Source organism: Pseudophryne corroboree, chromosome 2 (assembly GCF_028390025.1).
Source record: "Pseudophryne corroboree isolate aPseCor3 chromosome 2, aPseCor3.hap2, whole genome shotgun sequence".
Classification (NCBI taxonomy): Eukaryota; Metazoa; Chordata; class Amphibia; order Anura; family Myobatrachidae; genus Pseudophryne; species Pseudophryne corroboree.
This window is the reverse complement of record NC_086445.1, coordinates 152,835,741-152,860,566: the sequence shown is the minus strand read 5'-3', so window position 1 is coordinate 152,860,566 and position 24,826 is coordinate 152,835,741.

Genomic DNA, 24,826 nt, shown 5'->3' with positions numbered 1-24,826 from the left:
GGTTCTCCCTTATCCTAGTCCTGCAATGTCTAGTCCCAGTGGTTTAACCATCACTACCCTACGTGTCTGCTTATCAGACTCTTATCCCCATCATTCCTTGTCTTCGTCAAATATTTCCTTCCAAATGAACCTGAAGCCAGACAGTTTAACTTCTGCTAAGGTTTTATAAAAGGCAATGTCACAATAAAGCTGCTAATACATACTTTTGTATTTTGTAATTATTAATTATAAAACAGGTTTTTTTATTGAACAGTGGGCCTGAGTCAGAGGTGTATGCAATGCCGATGTTTGCGGATTCCAGCGATGTTTTATGAACTACGCATGCGTCAAAGTCGCCCTGCACATATGCAGCACTTGATTACAGATGGCAGTCACAGTGAGGATTTGGACACAAAATGATTGACAGTATGCTTTTATGGGGGTTAACGGGTTGGGGGCTTGTAAAAAAGCAAGGTGCTGCACGCATTTTCTGGGCATGCCCCAGTCAGCGACTGCATCTTCATTTGCAGTACTGACCCTAGTGTCTTAGTTCTGACAGTCATTCTGAGAAGACTTGTAGATGCCCAGGAGTTCGATGATGTGACCAATATTGCGTATTTTGTATGTAAGCAACAGATTAGAGACACTGCCAGTGGGTGTGTCTTTACAAATACCAGCGGCTGCAGCATTAGCATATTCCTATGGGAAGGAGGCCTGGGATCTGCTGCATCCTCTGTGCGACCTTTGGACAACTTACTTTACTGATACAAATATGCCCTAAGTTTAACCACTTGCCAGGTGTGGTCGCATTAGATGCGACCACACCAGCAAGTGTCTTATCTGACATGATCACACAGGATGCGACTAGTCAGATAGACAACGTGTGGAAGAGAAACTTCCCTCTGATGCTGCTCTCAGAGGGACCAGAAGGTCCCTCTGCCTCCCAGCACCCTCCCCCAGTATCTGCTGTGATCAGCGCTGCAAGTATGCGGGTACGGAGTACCCTTAAGAATTTGGCAGCGGGTACGCAGTACCACCTGCGACACACTTTGCCATTACCACAATTATAATGTACCACAAAGCAACAAGACCATGGTGCTTGGCAACATGACGGTTCCTCATTGTCAGGGTTACTGGGAGTGTGCCAGTGACTGTATTTTCCTGTTATAATGGAGGCATTACTATATATTGTTATTAAATTGGGGGCATCACTATATCTTTCTATTATAATGGAGGTATCATTATATATCTATAATACTGGAGGCATTACTATATATTTTTAGCCTTGCCTCCAGATTATCCCCCCCCCCCAAAAAAAAAGGGGGCTGTCATGTAGCCACTCCCACTAGCAGCATGTGACCACGCCCCTCACAGCATACGACCACGACCATTTTTCCGCATTCAGTACCACTAAGAAAATATTTCTACTTGCACCACTGGTCGTGATGCCGTTCACTACTGATCAGTCGGCACAGCAGGACCCCCCCCACTCGGCGGCTGCAGACAATAGCAACCACTGGGGAAGTTTAAATTAACCCCCCCACCCCCCCACCCCCCAAGCCTCCCCTGTGTACCTGGTGGCTTCCTAGGCTATTAAAATCAAAGTTGCGATGGTTGTGATGTTTTTGATGTTCCCGATGTTCTGATTGTGCCATCCGATGATCCAATGTTTGGGGGGAAAAACTATATATATTATTTTTAATAAAATTATTTTGGATAAGATTAAATACATGTTCTTCACCTAATCACACATTCAAACAAAGACCATTTCTGAGCAGTTTTTGTGGAAAAAAAATCATCAGTTAAGTGGTTAAAGAGGAATTATAGTTTTAAAAAATGACATGAATATAAATCGGGTCTTTATACTTTTTTATAAGTGTTCAGCAAATGGACACAAGAAACTGTCTTCTATACATATTAGCTAACATGATTAGCAGTGGTTGTTTGGACAAAGTAAAATGAAATATCTACAGTCGTCAAAAGAAGTGTCCCCTGATAAACAGATTATCATGGAAAGTAATACAAAAAGTAGGAAACTGTATTCATGATTGAAACAATTGACTTCAGCTGGCTTATTTATCCATTTACTGGTCTAGTTACTCTCTCACCTTAAAAAGACTTGAGAAGTCGAAACGCGTTGGAGAGAAAGTATGGGCTGTTAGATTATCCAGCAGATGAAAGATTTTCAGTTGTTCCTGAGCAGAGTCTATATGGCCGGAAACACGCTGAATAGGTCATACTGTAAATTTGTATTCCATTTGTTTATGCATAAAACTCGGTATAGGACACGTGGGCACTCGCTGAGGCTAGAGGAGAGAAAATTCCGTTCACAAGGTAGGAAAGGGTTCTTCACGGTAAGGGCAATAAAGATTTGGAACTCCTGCCGGAGAAGGTAATAATGACAGACTCTGTAAATGCATTTAAAAACGGATTGGACACATGTTTAACTGGAAAAAGTATCCAGGTGTCAGGAATCTGCATTCTCTGTCGCATCACTACTGTGGAACTACAGGTTCCAGCAGTTCAGTTCTGTTCCAGTTTTCAGTCTACTGCAGCCTGGAGTACACAGTGCTTCAGCTAACCCACAGCTGATCTGAACACCTAATCCAGCAGGGTGTGTCCACACAGAGATGCAACATCCAATCATCACAGACCATGGGGTATAAACTCCAGTTCCTGGCTCAGTCTCATCGCCTTGGACAACATGTCACATTCTGTGAACAGGTGTCTCCTGTTTGTAGTCATCTGTCTGCAGAGATACCCCTGTGTATTGGACCTGTGGAACTACAGGTCCCAGCAGTTCCAGTTCTGTTTCAGTTTCCAGTTCCAGGTTCCAGTCTTCAATCCTTTGTTTCCAGCAGTCTTCTATTTCTGGCATCTCCAAGTCATCTCCCTGTTCCAGTGTTCCTGTGGAACTACAAACTCCAGCCACAGCCAGCCACAATCCACCAGCAGTAAGAGACTCTCCTCAGGTGTTTTATCATTATCTACCTGTGTGCACTCATTATCAGTTACCATCTGTGCATCGCAGCAGTTAACATCTATTTGCTTAGAGACTGTCTCCTGCTTAAGCCCGTTGGGCTATCTGGACTTGTGCTTCATAGAGACTGTACATTTATCTGAGTTCTGTTTTTCCAAAGTTATTTCATCCTGAGTTATACTGAGACTGTGTGCTTTTTACAATTACCGGCGTTCTGTTTGTTTCAATCATAGTTACCAGTGACTTTTGAATATTTATTTCCTGTTATTTCTGGTTTTGCATTCCACTGCACCTGTTATTCAATTGCTTTGTGATCCCTGTGACATAATAAATATCAGCGCCTATGCGCAGGACTATTCTTCGGTCTCCTCGTGTATTACGTCACACCAACACTGACCCACTAGTGCCCCCGCCGGGGACAGACAAAATCAGAATCCTGCCACCAGGGTTATAGCATTTAGCATAGTGACATTAATATCTGGGAGTGGTAAGAATCATAGTTGTCAATTGGTACTAAACCATTACTTCAGCAGGTGCATTATAATATGAACAACTTAACACAGAATACAGGTTGAACCCGATGGGCATTTTGCCTCTTTTCAACCTCACTAACTATGTAACTACTGTATCTAGCTGCGATTATCCAAAAGTATAATTTTACCACACTGATTTAGCTATTCATTACTTCCACATGCTATACAAACCCTTAAATAGATTGGAGACAGGGACATTTTAAAAGAGGGGAAGGCCCCTGCGCAACCTCCTCCGTCCGGGCCCCCTCCTCTGCTACTGGAAACCGGCAGCGCAATAGAGTCTGAGTCCAAGGGGGCACAGACTCTTTTGCACATGCATGTGGCAACCATTTTCCCAGAGATCCCCTTACTGCGCATGCGCAAATCTCTGGGAAAATGGCCACCATGCCACTTACCCAGAGATTTGTGGTTAGATGACACCGCCGGTGAGGGACTCCGGAGAGGTATTAAAAAAATAAAATGGATGCAGGGTGTGCGGTGTGGGACCCTGGGGGCCATGTGCACTGCACACACTGCAACCATTATAGATACGCCACTGCATGGAGAGAGGGACAATTCATGGTGACACTGGAATGTAACCCAAAGAAAATTATAGAAACAGAATAGTTCTACTCATTGTATGATACAAGGATACTATTAGTAACCTTGGTGAAATTAGGAAGAATGCCTTTGTATCTAATGTTGCCTTGTGCCAAAAACAGAATTGGCTCTACCCCACATTTAAAACAGGGGAATTACTTATTGGGGTAGGGGTGTGACCACAAAGTAGAACTAATTCATATTACACCGCACAGTAGCGTCCGTTAGTCACATTAGGCTGGGGCCACACATATCGATACAGCGGGTCCCGCTTGGCCAAAAGGAATCTGCACAAGGACTCCTATGCGGCCATCTACACATATGTGGTGGTTGAGCCGGATGACAGGACGACGGGATATCAAGTTGACCACATACATTTGAATGTATGTGTTCACACAGTGCATCTGTGCCGTACTATGGCCCTCATTCCGAGTTGTTCGCTCGCTAGCTGCTTTTAGCAGTAGTGCAAACGCTAAGCCGCCGCCCTCTGGGAGTGTATCTTAGCTTAGCAGAAGTGCGAACGAAAGGATCGCAGCATTGCTACAAAAAAAATTGTGCAGTTTCTGAGCAGCTCGAGACCTACTCCTAGCTTGCGATCACTTCAGACTATTTAGTTCCTGTTTTGACGTCACGAACACGCCCTGCGTTCGGCCAGCCACGCCTGCATTTCCCCAGGCACACCCGCGTTTGTATCTGATACACCTGCATTTTTACACACACGCCCCAAAAACGGTCAGTTACCTTCCAGAAACACCCACTTCCTGTCAATCGCTCTGCGACCAGCAGTGCGATTGAAAAGCATCGCTAGACCTTGTGTGAAACTGCATCGGCTGTTGTGAAAGTACGTCACGCATGCGCATTGTGCTGCATACGCATGCGCAGAAGTGCCGCTTTTTTTTACCTAATCGCTGCGCTGCGAACGAAAACAGCTAGCGTACAACTCGGAATGACCACCTGTGTTCTATTTGAAATCCCGTCATGGCTCTGGCCAGATCTATGCCGGATAACATGTGCAGAGAGATTAGATTTTGATAGGGTGTGTTTAAACTGAAATCTAAATTGAAGTGTAGAAATTCAGCACACAGTATTTACCCTGCACAGAAACAATACAACCCACCCAAATCTAATAGGCCCTACACACATGCCGATTTTTTGAAAGATATGAACGATCTCGTTCATAAATGAACAAGAACTCATTCATATCTTTCAGTGTGGAGGCTCCAGCGATGAACGATGCGCGGCCCCGCGCTCGTTCATCGCTGGTCCCCTGTCGGCTGTGCATGCAGGCCAATATGGACGATCTCGTCCATATTTGCCTGCACTTCAGTGGAGCCGCGTGACAGGGGGAGTGAAGAAACTTCACTCCCCCGTCACTGCCCCCCCCCCCGCCGCCGGGTCGCTCGTCGGCCGTATCCGCCGTCGGGCAGCTCAGCGGCGGGTCAGCCAGTGTGTAGGGCCCCTAACTCTCTCTGCATGTTACATCTGCCCCACTTGCAGTGCAACATGGGGGCTCATTCAGACCTGTTCGCTCACTAGGGTTTTTTTGCAGTCCTGCGTTCGCATAGTCGCCGCCCATAGGGGAGTGTAGTTTTGCTATGCGAATGCATGTGTAGCAGAGCTGTACAAAGCAAACAGATTTTCTGCAGTCTCTGAGTAGCCCAGGACTTACCCAGCCGCTGCGAACACTTCAGCCTGTCTGGGCCTGGAATTAATATCGGGAACTCTCCCTGCAAACGCTTGGACTCCTTGCGAACGCCCGTGCGAATGGATCCTTTGCACAAAACCCATCGCTGAGTGGCGTTCCGCTTTGTACCTGTGCAACGTGCCTGAGCATTGCGGTGCATACGCATGCGCAGTTTAGACCTGATCGCCCACTGTGCGAAAACGCAGCCTAGCAATCAGGTCTGAATTAGGCCCATGGTTTTGCCCAATTGCTACGGTAACTTTTTTGGGTTGCTAACAAACCTGAATAACCCCCATACTTGTTTTCCATATCTCCTAGTTGGTGCAAAGGTGTATTTTCTACTGGCTGACAGCCTGATACATTTCTAAAAGATCCACAGAAGGTGTTAATTATTTATTACACTTGTGATACTGCAGAGATCTGTAAGACATGCAGTGTTTTAGGTCCCTGAGGACTGGAGTTGGGAAACACTGATAAAGTCACTTGACCAAAGCACTGAACAGCTGACTCTTGTCCAATTTGGTCTCCCATGCAATTGCCCACTTTTGACAGTAATCCTGTTTCTTGGGCCAGCTTAAGTCATTAAAGTCATTCACTGGTACAAGAGCCAAGTATTTCAATTGGAGAACAGATTTATCAAGCAGTTTGCATACTTGTCCAAGATGCTGATGTTTAACAACTGCTCAATCAGTTAAAGCACTTGCGTGACATACTCTCTGCATTACTCATGTGGAAGAATGATTTCCATTTAAAGAAATGTGAAGACACTGCACTGCACATTAACCATGTTATGTAAGCACCTCTGTGATACCTTAATGTAGGATACTGTCACATATTAGACCTAATTCTTGTTAGGTCACACTTTGTGCCACCTCTGATAAAGCAATATATGACTGCTCTCCTTCCTGAGCAGCTGGTACTCATCTGAAGATGACTTACTGTATCTGAAGCTTCATTTTCAGATGTGTATTTATGTTGCAGTATTTCATAAGTTCCTGCTAATGAATCAATACCAATAATGTCAAAGATGTTTTAACAGCATTATCAGCATATGCTTACGCACAGATCTATTAGCCACTCCACTTTGTAATATAAACTTGTAACAGGATGGGCTTACACTGCCTTTTTTCACCAGCTTATCTGTGACTTTTACCTCTTTGTTTTGGGAATCCCTTTTACCATCAGTAGCCTGCTGTAATTGACTATTCCTACTGCTGTCAAGCTGCCACCACTCACTCACCAAATATGAGTTCCTGCCAACAGTCAATGGCCCTCATTCCGAGTTGTTCGCTCGCTAGCCGCTTTTCGCAGCAGTGCACACGCTTAGCCGCCGCCCTCTGGGAGTGAATCTTAGCTTAGCAGAATTGCGAACGAAAGATTCGCAAAATTGAAAATAGACATTTCTTAGCAGTTTCTGAGTAGCTCGAGACTTACTCTGCCACTGCGATCAGTTCAGTCAGTGTCGTTCCTGGTTTGACGTCACAAACACACCCAGCATTCGCCCAGCCACTCCCCCGTTTCTCCAGCCACTCCCGCGTTTTTTCCCAGAAACGGCAGCGTTTTTTCACACACACCCATAAAACGGCCAGTTTCCGCCCAGAAACACCCACTTCCTGTCAATCACACTCCGATCACCAGAACGAAGAAAAAACCTCGTAATGCCGTGAGTAAAATACCAAACTTCTTAGCAAATTTACTTGACGCAGCCGCAGTGCGAACATTGCGCATGCGCAGTTAGCGGAAAATCACACCGATGCGAAGGAAAATAACGAGCGAACAACTCGGAATGAGGGCCAATGCCGCTGAGAGGGGCGGTACTAATTACCCAGGCTCAGCCCTGAATGAAGGGCCCAGTCCCACCATCGCCCACATTACCTGTCAGCAGCAGCTTCGTTCCCCAGCCTGCACACAGTATCTGATTGCGCCCCCCTTTGGATTTGCCCTTGGATAAGGGGGGTGCATGATGGCACCCCCAAATCTACGCAAAGCAACGCTGAAAAGGCATTAATTACATTAATTTGTATAAATGGGCATAGCCATGCCTCCTGCAATTAGGCCACCCCCCCCAAAAAAAAATGTAACTGATCCCGCCACAGTTCCCTACACCATTGCCAACAGTGTGCCGGTTGTAGGAGAACAGTGGTTACCACTACATGGCTTTTTCAGCCTAAACCTAACCCTCCCTCCCCTGCAGCCTAACTCTAACCCTCCCCAAGGGTGCCTAACCCTTCCTTCCCACAGCCTATCACTAACCCTCCCTCCACACAGCTTAACCCTAAACCAATACCCACAGCAAAAACTACCCCCCCCCCCCCCCCCGCGTGCGGCTTACCACTCCGGTGGCCCGTGTAAAAATCATTTGGGAATCCGGCAGTTGGGATCCCTATGCCTGGATAGTGATCAATGGGGGTGATTCAGAGTTGATTATAGCTGTGCTAAAGGCACATTGACATGTGGGGGGATGCCCAGCACAGGGCTAGCCCGCCCCGCATGTCAGTCCCTGCCCCATCGCAGAAGTACAAAAGCATCACACAGCGGTGATGCTTTTGTACTTCAGGAGTAGCTCCTGGCCAGCGCAGCTGCTGCGCGCCGGCCGGGAGCTACTCATCGTTGCCTGGGTCGCAGCGGCTGCATGTGACATCATGCAGCTGCTGCGGCCCACCCCCCCAACGGTCCGGCCATACCTGTGTTGGCCAGAACGCACCCCCTAAACGGCGGCTTAACGCCGCCATCCCACCCCCTCCCGCCCAGCGACCGCCTCTGCCTGTCAATCCCCAATATAAAATATACATCACAATATTAGATGGCACTACTGTCTTTGTAAAATTACATCCACAGAGCAGTAACAGCAATAACAGGCAGTTGGACAACTACAAAGGGTGCAGGGGAGGTGCAGCTGCTATGGGACCCGAGATGCTTCCAGGGCCCGCAGCTCTCCCTGCACCTAGCTAACTGTATGGCCTGTGCCCCTCAACCCCACGAAGAATGGTCGTAGGTGCCGCCCCCTGCTCCCAAGTGGTGTGTGTGATCCACGCTCCCGGCCCACAGCACCCCCCTCCCAATGCCAGAGCTGCAGATGTGGCCGAGAGGGCTGCCCTCCGTCTGCTCTCATTCTCTGCTCCCTCTCTCTATTCCCACATCCCTGCTGCCCCTCTCTCTGTCCCTGCATCCCTGCTGCCTCCCTATTTGTCCATATATCCCTGCTGCCTCTCTAACTGTCCCTACATCCCTGCTGCCTCTATCTGTTTCTACGTTCCTGCAGCATCTCTCTGTCCCTACGTCCCTGCCCCTATGTCCCTGCTGCCCCTTTCTCTGTCCTTACATCCCTGCTGCCTCTCTCTTTGTCCTCGCTGTCTATCTATCTTTTCCTGCACCATCTCTCTGTCCTTACGTCCCTGCTGCCTTTCTCTTTGTCCCTACATCCTTGCTGCCTCTGTATCTGTCCCTGCTGCCTCTTTCTGTCCCTAAGTCCCTGCTGCCTATCTCTGCTCCTAAGTCTTTGCCGGCACACTCTCTATCTCTGTGTCCCTGCTGTTACTCTCTGTGTCCCTTCCGCCACTCTCTGTCTCAGTCCCTTCCGCCACTCTCTCTGGAGACCTGAGTTATGCCCCTGATAACAGGCATACACGCAAACGAAGCCGCTGCCAAACGCTAGTTGATATTTTTGGACATCTGGATCATCTGGATACAAAATAAACTGCAAATCTTAATCTTGTCGCTGTTAGCACTGCATAAGTGGCCAGTTATTCATTCCTGGGAAGAGCTATTACTGTAAGTCAAATTTGAGAAATGTCTCAGAGGAAAACATTCAGCATTATGAAAGTTCTTATAAAAAATTTAGACGTAATGAAGGGGGGATTCAGAAGTTTTTTTCACCACAAATGTAACATTTTTAGAAGGATGTAAGGAAGCAATATAATTATTTGTACTATAGTGCTATTTTTTCTTTTTTTGATCTAACATTAATTGTGTGTGTTTATGTTTATTGGACTATATAAGCTCAACTACTGCAAGATAGGTACAGTATCTCCAGTCATATATGCAATTACAAAACAGACAAGCGAATGATTCAGAGATGGATGCTACTTGCGTTGCTGTCGTGTCTTTGGATGCAGCAGCAATACTAAAATATGCAAATGATGCAGGAGGCGTAAGAGGGAAAAAGATTCTTACTGCCAGCATTGCAGATCCAAATGCTACATCCAAAGACTCAGCATCAGATCATCATCACAGCCATCAGTCATCTGAGTAAGCTTAAAGCTGGGTACACACCCTGCAGACATGTCGGTGGACAAGCAGGCGCACCTTTTCAGGTATGTACTTACCGATTGGCTGCTCGATTTGTCAGTCAGGACACCCAGCTGGGTGGCTATTTGAATTTGCCCATCCAGCTGTGACATCATCCCCTGCAGCAAGTGCACTGGCTGTTGGCGGACTGCCTGTACACACAGCCAGATGCGGCAATATCATTTTAGCTATATTGGTCATGCCTGTGAACAACATAGTTCACAGACATATCAGGTGTACATACCTGCCAATGGGCTCACGATACATCAGCTTTTCGCTTGAATGGATGATATATCGACTAGTGTGTACTCACATTGGTCATCTCATCTGTGCTGCCGAGGCCAGTAAATCTGTGTCAGAAGCCCGGAACCACCCCCTCCTCACCTCTAAATGGCCAAGGCTTGTCAAGCAGGCTATGGCTTAGGGGCTATGTGCAGTCTATCTACCCTCACAACTCTGACTCAGGCCCAATGTACAGTATGAGCATAAATATATTGGTATGTTTTAGATATGATGTGATCATTGCTGGCTGCCTGGGTTCTACAGAACTTAACATACCTTTGGGTTCCTTTACAAAACATTGGGCAGGTAAGATTATAATAAAGAAATGTTATGGGGAATCAAAGGTTAAGGTATGAACATGACTGCTATGTGGGAGTGCTTACAAACAGTGCATAGCATGTATGTTTAAGTGGATTTACTGTATACTTAATTGAAAAAAAAAATAACTTCAACATAGTTTTAAGGTTTAGCTATAGATATCATGATTTCAGAGATAAGAGTTGGAGCCTTGCCCAAGACAATGTTAAGAGGTTCGGCAAATGCAACCAGTGTCAAAACAGAACAGACAAAATAGTGTGGTGCACTGCCCTCTAGTGGCCATCATTTCAAGTGTGAAAGAAAAACAATATATTGTGCTGACAGTTATTAATAAGTGTGAAAATCGCATTTCCAATATAAAATGTAATTAAAAACAATGTAAATGCACCATTATGTGTTCTGTTGTTTTTCTCTTTAAAAATCAAATGGAAATCTTCTTTCATGCCATAGTCTGAACGAAAATGTCAATTAATGTGAATAGGCGGCCGGGGCTTGATATAATATAGTCGCAATGCTAATTAATATTCTACTATCAGATGGAAAGGTCAATCTATAATCAGCCAATCAGAAAAGCCATTGTTTTGGAAAGTCATCAACATAATTACGCATAGTTTCAACAAAACTCCAGCGCCCACAAGAGATTCACCTACTACAAGGAGCATTTGCAGACTGCCTGAGGAAGCAGACTGTTACACCAAGAAACGCGTTGCAGAGACACAAGCACTTTCTTTTATCTGCAAAAATCTGTTTCTAGTTTTTTTTCTTCTTCAATATTTTGTATTGCCTATGTTGTTTTACAATATGGATTTTTTGTGTTATTATATATATATCTTATTGGTTCAGAAGCAGAGGAAAAGTGCACGTATGTAAGGCAGAGAAACATGTTAGCGTCCTTTCAGGTATGCAGACAAATCAGCAGCATATCTCAATTCATATCATTCTGCTCCCAGCCGCTAACAGCCGCTATTCACACAAACGCATGTTACCGGAGGATTTCCCCTTTGATGACCGACACCAGCCCTGGTCTCGGCTCCTGGCAGCCGCCACAATATGTCAAAGCTTAGTAAATGTATTGGGTCTGCTTACCCAGCTGCAAATCCTTACCACTAGTGGCTGCTGTCCCTGGGCTACGGCAGAGACCACACATACAGTAGAATGGATCGGGGGGCAGGTTAAAACACATAAATATACCTTTAATGCTACATGTAATATGAATGTTACATGTAATATGTGTGACAGCTGCCTGACCCCTGGGATAGGCAGCACTGTGCTTCATAGCCACCGCTGCTCTCGGGACGCAGCAATCAGCTTCAGTTCTCCTTCCTGTATAAGCCCACCCCCAGACTCCCATTAGTTAGTTACACAGGAGTCTGTGGGCGGGCTTATACAGGAAAGAGAAATTGAGTGCTGCTACAACCCGAGTGCAGTGGCCCAGTGAAACATACCCATATGGTAGATGCTAGAATCAAGTGGGCTAAGGGACCTTTTCCACTTTTCGGGTACCCTGTTCGCCAGTAGCTCCTCCCCCTGGTGACGTAGCTCCTCCCCTCAATACGTCACAAGGTCCCTTCAGCCCCTCCGATATAGAACCAACCATACCCATATAGCGCTACTGATCCACAGTGGTCATCGTATCATTTTATTAGAAGTCACAACTCTAATTGAACTGAATAGTAACTTAATAGTATTGTGTACACAGAAATGAACTGTCAAATCATGTATATAGTTTAGAGTATTTAGTGATTTCGGGGTGGACCCCTCACATTGTGAGCCCCTGGACATTTGCCAGTCTAGCAAGCCTGTAGCTGCAGCACATGCTCTGGGACACTGTTAGCAGTCCCCACAAGTTCCTGCATGGACCAGCTGACAAAAAGTGCAGAAATTCAGTGGGCATTTAACAACGGCTCTGGATAAACACCAAGATTGTGAGTACTCACGACATGAGAACTTGCTTTGTATTTGGCAAATACAATAGACTTTGATAATCTCTTTGAATAACAGCCATTGAACATTGTATGAATTTTTTTGAGACAAAAAGGATACATTTTTGCAAAGCACATGAGGCTATTCATTGATGTTGGTTGGATACTATATATGGAGAATGTGTGATCTCCTTAATATTGCACTAAGAAGGTCCACTTTAAAAATCTAATTTAGTACACTTTTTATTAGAAGTATAAATTCAAGTCTACCAGTTACATAGAAACATAGAAACATAGAATTTGACGGCAGATAAGAACCACTTGGCCCATCTAGTCTGCCCCTTTTTTATTTTATCCTTTAGGTAATCTCAACCCTTTTTGAACCTTAATTCTTTGTAAGGATATTCATATGCCTGTCCCAAGCATGTTTAAATTGCCCTACAGTCTTAGCCTCTACCACCTCTGATGGGAGGCTATTCTACTTCTCCACTACCCTTTCTGTGAAGTAATTTTTCCTTAAATTTCCCCTGAACCTCCCCCCCTCCAGTCTCAATGTATGCCCTCGAGTTCTAATACTTCTTTTCCTTTGAAGAATGTTTCCCTCCTGAACTTTGTTAAGACCCTTGATATATTTCAAAGTTTCTATCATGTCCCCCCTTTCCCTTCTCTCCTCCAAACTATACATGTTAAGATCTTTTAGCCTTTCCGGGTAAGTTTTGTGATGTAGGCCATGCACCATTTTAGTTGCCCTTCTTTGTACACTCTCTAATATATTTATATCCTTCTGGAGATAGGGTCTCCAGAACTGGACACAGTATTCCAGATGGGGTCGTACCAATGACCTATACAGTGGCATTATCACTTCTTTTTTCCTGCTACTGATTCCTCTCCCTATGCAACCAAGCATCTGACTTGCCTTTCTCATTGCTTTGTTGCATTGCTTTCCTGCCTTCAAGTCACTTGAAATAGTGACTCCTAAATCTCTTTCCTCCTCAGTAGTTTCCATTATAGTACCCTTGATACTATACTTAGCCTTTGGGTTTTTGAGACCCAAGTGCATGATTTTGCATTTTTTAGCATTAAACTGTAGTTGCCACGTTCTTGACCATTTCTCAAGCCTACCTAGGTCATTAATCATTTGTTTGACCCCTCCCGGTGTGTCTACCCTGTTGCATATCTTTGTATCATCTGCAAAAAGGCATATCTTCCCTTCAATACCATCTGCAATGTCACCAACAAAGATATTAAAGAGAACTGGACCAAGTACAGATCCCTGGGGTACTCCACTGGTAACATTTCCCTCCATAGATTGCACTCCATTAACTACGACTGTCTGTTTCCTATCCTGCAACCAGGTTCTTATCCATTTAACTGATTTATAATCCACCCCCAGGCTTTCAAGTTTAATTAGCAGTCTGCGATGTGGGACAGTGTCAAATGCCTTACTAAAGTCTAGATATGCTACATCTACAGCTCCCCCTTGATCTATTATTTTCATCACAGAGTCAAAAAAGTCAATAAGATTTGTTTGGCATGATCTCCCACCAGTAAATCCATGCTGTTTTGGATCCTGTAAGTTGTTTGATTTAAGATATTCCACTACTCTTTCTTTTAATAGTTTTTCCATTACTTTCCCTACTACTGATGTAAGGCTTACTGGTCTGTAGTTACTTGCTTCTTCCTTGCTTCCACTTTTGTGCAGTGGAACTACATTTGCTCTTTTCCAGTCCTCTGGAATAGCACCTGTATTTAGTGACTGGTTAAATAATTCTGTTAAAGGTGTACCAGCACATCTTTTAGCTCTTTGAGTATCCTTGGGTGTATCCCATCTGGTCCCATTGATTTATCCACTTTTAGTTTTGAAAGTTCTGTTAGGACCTTCTCCTCTGTAAATGTATTTTCATCTACCTTATTTTTATGAATGTCCTTGCAACTTAACTGTGGCCCCATCCCTTCTTCTGTAGTAAATACTGAGCAAAAATAATTATTTAGGTGATCTGCTATTGCCTTGTCTCCCTCCACCAAATGCCCACTCTCTGTCTTAAGTCTTATTATTCCTCCATTTGATTTTCTCCTTTCACTTATATACTTAAAAAAAGTTTTGCCCCCTTTATCTACTGACTGGGCCATTTTCTCCTCAGCTTCTGCCTTTGCACGTCTGATCACTTTCTTAGCATCCTTCCGTCTGTCCAGATACACCTCTTTGTCGTTATTATTTTGAGTCTGTTTGTATTTCCTAAAAGCCATCTTTTTTGCTTTCACACTAGTTGATACTTCTTTTGTGAACCACACTGGCTTCCTTTTCCTGGTGCTTTGTATTATTCAATCGGACATGAAGTATATGTGCCATGTTTTTGCTCATTAAGAGCAATATTTACGAAGGACTTGTGGGAGCACCAGAATTAATTATTGTAATATTATATGCTGTTTTTCGTTTATATACAGTGCATCCAGAAAGAATTCAGAGCGCTTCACTTTTTCCACATTTTGTTATGTTACAGCCTTATTCCAAAATGGAATAAATTCATTTTTCCCCTCAAAATTCTACACACAATACCCCATAATGACAATGTGAAAAAAGTTTTTTTGTGATTTTTGCAAATGTATTAAAAATAAAAAACTAAGAAATCACATGTACATAAGTATTCGCAGCCTTTGCCATGAAGCTCAAAATTGAGCTCAGGTGCATCCTGTTTCCACTGATCATCCTTGAGATGTTCCTACAGCTTAATTGGAGTCCACCTGTGGTAAATTCAGTTGATTGGACATGATTTGGAAAGGTACACACTCCTGTCTATATAAGGTTCCACACTTGACAGTGCCTGTCTGAGCACAAACCAAGCATGAAGTCAAAGGAATTGTCTGTAGACCTCTGAGACAGGATTGTCTCGAATCACAAATCTGGGGAAGGGTACAGAAGAATACATCTGCTGCTTTGAAGGTCCCAATTAGCACAGTGGCCTCCATCATCCATAAATGGAAGAAGTTCTGAACAACCAGGACTCTTCCTAGAGCTGGCCGGCTGTCTAAACTGAGCAATTGGGGGAGAAGGGCACTAGTCAGGGAGGTGACCAAGAACCTGATAGTCACTCTGTCAGAGCTACAGCATTCCTCTGTGGAGAGAAGAGAACCATCCAGAAGGACAACCATCTCTCCAGCAATCCACCAATCAGGCCAGTATGGTAGAGTGACCAGATGGAAGCCACTCCTTAGTAAAAAGCACATGGCAGTCCACCTGGAGATTGCCAAAATGCACCTGAAGGTCTCTCAGACCATGAGAAACAAAATTCTCTGGTCTGATGAGACAAAGATTGAACTCTTTGGCGTGAATGCCAGGCGTCATGTTTAGAGGAAAGCAGGCACCACTCATCACCAGGCCAATACCATCCCTACAGTGAAGCATGGTGGTGGCAGCATCATGCTGTGGAGATGTTTTTCAGTGGCAAGAACTGGGAGACTAGTCAGGATAGAGGGAAAGATGATGCAACAATGTACAGAGACATTCTGGATGAAAACGTGCTCCAGAGCGCTCTTGACCCCAGACTGGGGCGACGGTTCATCTTTCAGCAGGACAATGACCCTTAGCACACAGCCAAGATAGCAAAGGAGTGGCTTCAGGACAACGCTTTGAATGTCCTTGAGTGGCCCAGCCAGTGCTCAGACTTGAATCTGATTGAACATCTCTGGAGAGATCTGAAAATGGCTGTGCACCGACGCTTCCATTTTAATGTCTTTCTTTGCACTCTCCTTTCTTGGCTTCAAATTTTTTATAGACTTGCTTTGTTTTCTTTATTATTTATTTATACACTGTGAGTGGGACTAATACTCTAAATACAATCTGCTGGGTGTGGTATGATATACAGGCATTCGAGATGCCAGCAGTCAGAAGATCGACTGTGGCACTCCGATGGAGAAAATCCCATGAGGGGCTAGGTAAGTACACCCACCCACCCCCAATACCCCCCTAACCCTAACTCTCCCTTCCTACAGCCTAACCCTACATCCCCCCCCCTTCCTTCCTGCCCCTAGCCTAACACTTTCAGTCACTGCATACTTACGACCGGGGTGACGGCTGTCGGGATTCCAGCAGCGGTATTTCGGTCGATGTCGGACTTCTGGCGTCAGCATTATGAGTGTCAGGATTCCAGCATCAGGCTACCGACTGCCGGCATCCCCAATCTGTTATATGTCATTGTATACTATTAGTTTATGGGAGTGAAGGAATGTACACCCCAGACATATGTGCTTTTATCATTTATTTCAATAAAATTAATTTACTTCATTAACCTATTGATTGATCTTTTCTATAATAAAAATTTTTTCATTATCATAAGAGTAAGAGATTAGATCTTCACTGAACAATAATAGTAATTCTGACCACAACTAGAGCCCACAAAATAGACTTTTTTTTTTATTAGGGCTTTCACACGGTTTGGCTAACTATTTTGAAAGAAAATATATGTGATACCCATCGACGGGAAAACACAAACACAAACCTATCTCTTAACCCAGTGGGTCCCAAACTTGGTCCTCAATAGCTCTCTACCAGGGCCAAACTGGCCATCTGGTACTTCTGGCAAATGCCCAAACGGCCGATAGCCTGATGGCTGGTCCAGCCTAAAATAGTGGCCTAGCTGCTCTGCTTAGCCACACTTCCCACAGACAGAGAGGAGATGGCCGAACAGTTTCGCCTCCCGGTGCTCTGCTAAGCTGCCTGGCATGCAGAGAGACAGGAACATGCATGAGGTCAGGCCCTTATGACTCATGATACAGCCCCGTGATACGTAACTATGCCCCCTTGTCACATACACTGCCAAGGCTGTCTAAGAGCCCCAGTCCATCTCTGCTTAGCACAGATGGTTACATCAAAGTGAGTGAGGTACTAATTTAGTCACCTGTGGCCAATCACGAATATCCTTAAAACCTGTATCGCTAGGATGTGTCGAGGAACGGGTTTGGAAACCTCTGTCCTAACCCCTTGTGACTTTTTGTGAAGTCCCTCATTCTCCTAGGCTGCAGGACAATGCTTTTTAATTTACTCATTGTTTTACTACATTTGGTATTATTTGGGTTGTGCTATTCAGAGCACGCATCTGCAGATGCAACCACATAAAACTGATTGGCAATTACAATCAGGCAAGTTGGCCAGAGGCAGGCACGTGCCTGCCTCTGACCAACTTTGTCTGTCACTTGAGGTGTCAGTGAAAGCAAATTATTATTTATTTATTTTTTATTGTGTAAAATGCACAATAGACTGGGACAAAAAAGGAGGAGCAACCACTTTAAGCCGAATGAAATTTGTCTAGATTGCAAAACAGGTTGTGTGCATGTGCGCATTATGTGTTAGAAGTTGCAGGTACTGTAGGTGTTTGCATGCTGCATCTTGTGTGAACTATAAACAGCATGAAGTAGCCATTTCTGGGCAGCAATTGGGCGTTGATTATCAAGACACGCAGAACGGCTATTTCTAATGGGAGTGTCGTGGGCATGTATGTATACATCCGTGTGATTGTGAGTCATGCATATGGGATAGGGAAGCCTGTTTCTAATGGATGTCTTGCACCTAGCATGGGATTGGTGCACGTGCTAACACTAATAATGATTGCCACTGTGGACACTAGAGCAGTGGGCTTCCCCATTCAGATGCACAGATTTGTGACTTAAGGTAGGACGAGATAGGCATGATTTTCTGTATTGGAACGTCAAATCGAGCATATCACCTGATGTGTACAGTGCACTCAATTACGCGCTCCCACTGGTCACATGCAAAAGCTTCTGGTTGGTTGTGCAGCATGACCAAATGGATAAAATCGCATGCACCGCTGTGCATATTAATGTAGGAAGGAATGACATATCCTTCAATCATTCATTATATCAACTGATGTGTACGGCCAACTGAGGATGGTCCAGGACGAAGGGAAATCAACCCGACCATCGGTCTAATTGGCGGTCGTTCTGATGTGTACAGTACCCACCCTTAGAGGTAAGTTTAGGAAGCACCGTGTTTGTTCAAGTTTGCAAATACGGTTGTATTTTCCATCTCTAAAACTTAAAAAACACGAAACATGGGAGCGTTAGGTCAAATAGAAATACCAAACACAGAAGTACAGGGATAGACGATCAAATGCACCATCGGCCAAACTCGGAAGGACTTTCCAATAAGCACCACTACAACACAAAATTTACCAAGAATCGTTTCTACATACACACCCATCAATCAGCTCAAAATGCACTTTTCAAATAGACGTCCCCCTGAGCAGCGTGTTTAGATAAGGCTGCATGGATCAGTGAGATCCGTGCAGTGCTTCTCTTTGTAAAAGTTTAAAAAGAGTTAAAATGTAAAAAAAAAAAAAAAAAACTGAGCGGGGTCGCCACTCCTAAGCAAAACCAGCCCTAGGCTCTTTGAGCCGGTCCTGGTTCTAAAAATACAGGGAAAAAATTGTGTGAGGTCCCCCGGTATTTAAAGAACCAGAACTGGACTTTTGGAACAGTCCTGGTTCCAAAAACATGGTGGAAAAAGGACGTAGGGGTTCCTCGTATTTTTAAAACTAGCACGGAGCTCCACTAGCCAAGGAGGTAATGTCACAGCCAGGGGACACGTTGATACTGGTCCCTGCAGCGGTAGCATTACCCACTCCCCAACTAGATAGCCCTGGCTTGTGGTTCCCTGGGGGAGTGTGGACCCCCCCAATAAAGGGTCACCCCCCCCCCCCCCATCTCTGGGCTGTGGGTGGCAAGTTCATAGCAATTTGTTGAAAAATGTTGCAAATGGCCATTCCTGCTGCTACCTGTAAAAGCATTCTTTCAATGTGGATTCAATCTGTTCCACCATTCCTATACAACCTTATGAAAAACTCTTTTTATATATTTCACATGGACTTAATAGGGGCATCTCTCCAGCGGGAGACTCATGCTAAAAAATCTAGTATTTGGGAGAGTTTCATTGATACCCTTCCTCACTCCTTTATAGAGCTCATACAACAGTGATTTAGTCTCCTTTATGGAATATGTTTAAATAACCCACCAATTTTTTTAGACTCATCATAAGTGATGACTTTCCAGCTTTATTTTATATTTCCACATATCTCGGAGGAGGTGGGAGTGGAGATGATTTTGCCAGATACATTTTTTATTAGCTCTCTTTTCCTTGTTCTGTTGTGCTCTGCCCTTATTTTCTCATACTTTGCCCCCTAAGGAGTCTTTTGTGACTGTATGTATTGTGCTAGACTTTACGCACATACAATGCTTGCTCTGTGACCACTTGTACTCCATCTTATTTATAGCGTCAACATCATTGTGACCATGCATTCAATGCCTTTTTTTACTTAAAGACCTTTTGACATTATAATTTGTATGTTTATTTCTTTGTTTCAATAGACTTCCCGAGAAATTGTAAGCTCTCAGGAGCAGGGCCCTCCTGGTGATCTGTCTCACATCTACAGTTTCTCCAGAAATCTTTTGTATGTACTGTATTTCTGGGTTTTATGCAAAATACATTTTGCTGCTTAATTTCTGGCACTGAGAAGTTTTGTGGTACTTTACAAATAATGATGATAATAATAAAAGTAAGACGCTCTAATGCAGTGATTCCCAACCTCGGTCCTCAAGGCACACTAACAGTCCTGGTTTTAGTGATATCCAAGCTTGAACACAGGTGACTTAATAAGTACCTCAGTAATTTTGATTTAACCATATGTGCTGAAGCCTGGATATCACTAAAACCTGCACTGTTGGTGTGCCTTGAGGACCGCGGTTAGGAATGCCTGCTCTAGGGCTTAAGCTAGATAAACACCTATACAATCATTGGACAGTTCTTTAGATCCCCAACCCATTCATTAGATATCTTAAGAGTGTACACACCTCCGATCATGTTTTATCGGAAGAAAACTGGTTGAATCTGAAGATCAGGTTTTATGGGCTATCTAATATTCATCAGATGTGATGAAACAATTCGGACAAGATTTTCAAGTGCTTACGCAATTTTGACCGTTCCATCTGATGCTACTGCCGATACTTCTCGAGCAGCGTAGCCAGAAATCTGCACAGTGTGTACAAAGTAACCTCATTTTTATGCAGAAATTTAAGTCAGATGAGTTTCATCGATCTCAAGTCAGATTATAAAGGTATGTACGCAGGAATCGACACTTTGTTTGGGTCTTCAAATCGTAAGTGTAATCGAACGTAAACCCGCATCTGAAGTATGATTGTACAAGTGTGTACCTAGCTTTCTACATTATCATTGCTTTTAGATGTCAAGTGTGCACATAACCTAGTAACCAATCTGTAAGTAGCTTTTATCTTGTCTAGTGCAATACAGACAATAAAAGCAAGTATCTGATTGGATGCTATGATTGTGGTCCTTCTTCAGAGCTTAATGGAAAAATAAAGTTGCAATTTTTCACCTATTCTGCGTTGACTGCAAATGCACAGTACAATCAACTCTGGCCATGCAAGTGACAGGACCAAATGCACCAGGAATACAACAGGGGAGAGACTCACTAAGAATAGTGTTTAGGAGATTTTACAAATCGCAAATAATATCCGCCTTTGGGCCCTAAATGCAACTCAAGTCACACCACAAGTCACTGTTAAGCAACAAAATCCCCAAACACATTCCGATTGGTCAGAAAACGCACATGCTACAGTGACATCACCATGTTGTTATAAAAATGCACCAAGTGTGGTGAAGTGTGGTTGCTCACTTGTTGGAGAGGAGAGTTGTATATATATTTTGAGATTGGTGCCTGGGACTGTAAGTTGTTTTTCTGTTTTCTTGGTCTTTTTAAAAGTGTCTTGTTTTTGTCCTGTGACATTTTACATTTTGTCTTGTAATTATTTGTGACTGTCTGTGGTGTGGGTGTGGGTTATGTGTGTGAGAGAGGTGGTGGTGAAGGGGTTTATTACTTTCTTCCCAGGAGGGCTGAGGAGATGGAGTCGGATGTGAAGGATGTGTCTGTACAGCAGCCTGTGGCTGACAAAGTAGGAGGAGGAGGAGGAGGATGATGATGAGGTGTCTGTGGCTGTGGGCAAGATAAAAAGTGGGTGCAAAGTGCGCTTTACATATGAGGAGAATGTGGCCCTGGTCAAGGGAGTCATGTGCTATTATGACTACCTCTATGGTTACTACTCCTCCAGGACCAGTAGCTGGAAGAAGTCTTATCTGTGGTACCAAATCATGGAGGAGGTCAACTGCTCCGGCACACTGAGGTGCATTGTGGAGGTGGCCAAAAAGCACTTCAATTACATAAAAACGTTGTGTGAAGAGTAAGATGGCCACAAAGTCCAGGCTGAACAGGTAGAGTGGCACTGGCTCCCCCTTCCAGTAGAAGTGGCTAGAGTACAAAGCCACTGCAGGTCATTATTCCCTCAGACAGGGCCGTTTCTAGCTAATTTGGCTCCCAGTGCGAGATTTCAAAATGCTCCCCCCCCCCCCCCCCATTCACAGTAAAAAAAATGCAAAAATGCCCCCCCTTCCCCCATAGATCTAAAAAGGAAAAGTATGCACGCACCTGCAGCGCGCGCACTCCTGTGAAAGGGGGCGTGGTCTCGTTAAAATAGGCGTGGCTTTGTTAAACTGGGCGTGGCCTCATCTGATCTCATCATCACGGCCACCACAGGATAAAAAAAAAGTCCCCATTTTACACAGTACGGCAGGCACGTGTCCCCATTTTACACATTGCGGCAGGCACATGTCCCCATTATACACATTGCGGCAGGCACGTGTCCCCATTTTACACAGTACAGCAGGCAAGTGTCCCAATTTTACACAGCAACCGCATCATTCAATGAAACTCCACCCCCCGAGCAGGAGTACTCGGGAAGAGGGAGGAGGAGGGAATCAGGGACCCGTAAAGTGCCGCGGCGGGCGCCCCGTGCGGTTGCACGGCTCGTCCGCCGCAAGAAACGGCACTGCCCTCAGAATTGGTTCAGGTGCTCCACGTGCAGGACACAGATGGCACAAAAACAGAGTGAGTAATATGCTAATGCTAACCTTTGTCATGTTAGTTTAAAGTGCTCATATGTTAGCAAATTTTGCTTGTTAATAATCTGTATTTTTCCCATATTCAGCATAGTAACGTGTGTTTTGTGTTGGCCTGGAAATGTCAGTTAGACACGTTACCAAATTTATGTGTCCATAAAACTATATATGTTTTTGTAGCCCATCTTGTATTTGGTTGGCTCTGAAAGGAAAATATTTATATATGATGATTGCCTTTATTAGTGTGAAAGAAAAAGGCAGATTTGTGCCATCAGTAAATGCATATTTTTTTAAACCCCCAATCTGAATATATCATCCAGGGAAAACTGACAAAGGGAATAGAAAAGTGTCCTGGCCATCCCAAAGCAATGCTGTGTATCAGCCAGATGGACTGTGTTGTGGTAAGTCACAAACAAACAACATTGGGGGTCATTCCAAGTTGATCATAGCTGTGCTAAATTTAGCACAGCTACGATCAGGTACTCAGACATGCGGGGGGACGCCCAGCACAGGGCTAGTCTGCCCCGCATGTCAGTGAACCTCTTCGCTGCCCCAGGTCGCAGCGGCTGCGCGTGATGTCACGTAGCCGCCGCGGCCCGCCCTCCCAACAGTCCGGCCACGCCTGTGTTGGCCAGACCGCGACGCCATCCAGCCCCCTCCCGCCCAGCGACCGCCTCTGCCTCAGAGGCGATCGCTAGGCAGCGACGGCCTTTGGCCATCTGGCATGCGCCGACACACTGCAGTGCCGGCGCATGCGCAGTTCCGACCCAATCGCTGCGCTGCGATAAACTGCAGCGAGCGATCGGGTCAGAATGACCCCCATTATTCTTACATATTAGCAAGCTACATTTCTTCAAGGTCCATCTGGCAGACGTCCCCCACCGCTGGCTTTTTCAGTGAGGAGTGGGGAGAAGCATCAAGTGGAAGAGCAACACACACTTCCATGTGCACAGCCACTTGGTGAGTATCTACAAAAGAATAAAAAGGCTATGGGGGTCATTCCGATTTGATCAGACGCTAGCAACTTTTTGCAGCGCTGCAATCAGATAGTCGTTGCCTATGGGGAGTGTATTTTAGCTTTGCAAGTGTGCGAACGCTTTTGCAGCCGACGGCACAAAAAAGTTTTGTGCAGTTTCTGAGTAGCTCTGGACTTACTCAGCCACTGCCATCACTTCAGTCTTTTTGGTCCCGAAATTGACGTCAGACACCCGCCCTCAAACGCCTGGACACGCCTGCTTTTTTCCAAACACTCCCAGAAAACAGTCAGTTGACACCCACAAATGCCCTCTTTCTGTCAATCACCTTGTGATCGGCTGTGCGAATGGATTGTTCGTTAAATCCATCGCCCAGCACCGATCCTCTTTGTACCCGTATGATGCACCTGCGCATTGCGATGCATATGCATGCCCAGTTTTGCCAAGATTTAACCTGATCGCAGCGCTGCAAAAAGTTGCTAGCGAGCAATCAACTCAGAATGACCCCCTTAGAATGTTCTCTTTCAGACAAATGTGGTTTTCAGCACGTTTGGTTTTACAAACGTACAGTTACCTGTGATTAATACGTTTTCAGAGTTGCACAGTGGAGTAGTTCAGGTTAGGCAAAAATCTGCAAATAATTCTTGAGAAATGGGCGTACTAAGCAACATGGTATGCTGAACTCCACAAGTGTCTGTCTGTTGGATGATGAATCAATCATCATACTTATGGGCTGATTCTGAGATGGACGCAGCGACATCCATCTGGTATGGCCACACATATTGCGGTCACATTCCCGATGGATGCGACCGCAATGTTATTGACAGTGGCAGACATTCATGGGGTGGTGATTCGGCATTGGGGGGGCTGGGCGGAACTGTTTTTGGGGCAGCTGCATGACGTCACCCTCAGTCACTCTGATTAAAAAAATGGTGGCCAACCGCCTGCACTGCTAGGGATCAACCTTAGTTCCGATGCGTCCGCAATCTAATTGCCCTGTGCTGGGTGGCCCCCTGCATGTTCGGAGATGGACACAGATCTGGCTGCATATGCAGTGATCTGTGTCCATCTCTGAATCAGCCCCTTAATCCGGTTTACATTTGTACCACAAAATAAATCAGGTGCACATAACAATGTTAAACTGTTTGGGGTGTTTTTTTTTTTTTGTTTTTTTTTGGTGGGGAAGGGGGGGGGGGACTTGCTCTTTTGGTAACTTTGTTTTTTTGGTCCAGGTGCCACAATTGGTCACTCTGCTGTGTGTTCCCTTGTATTTCATCCATTCACTCATACTGACCTCATGTTTTTCTTT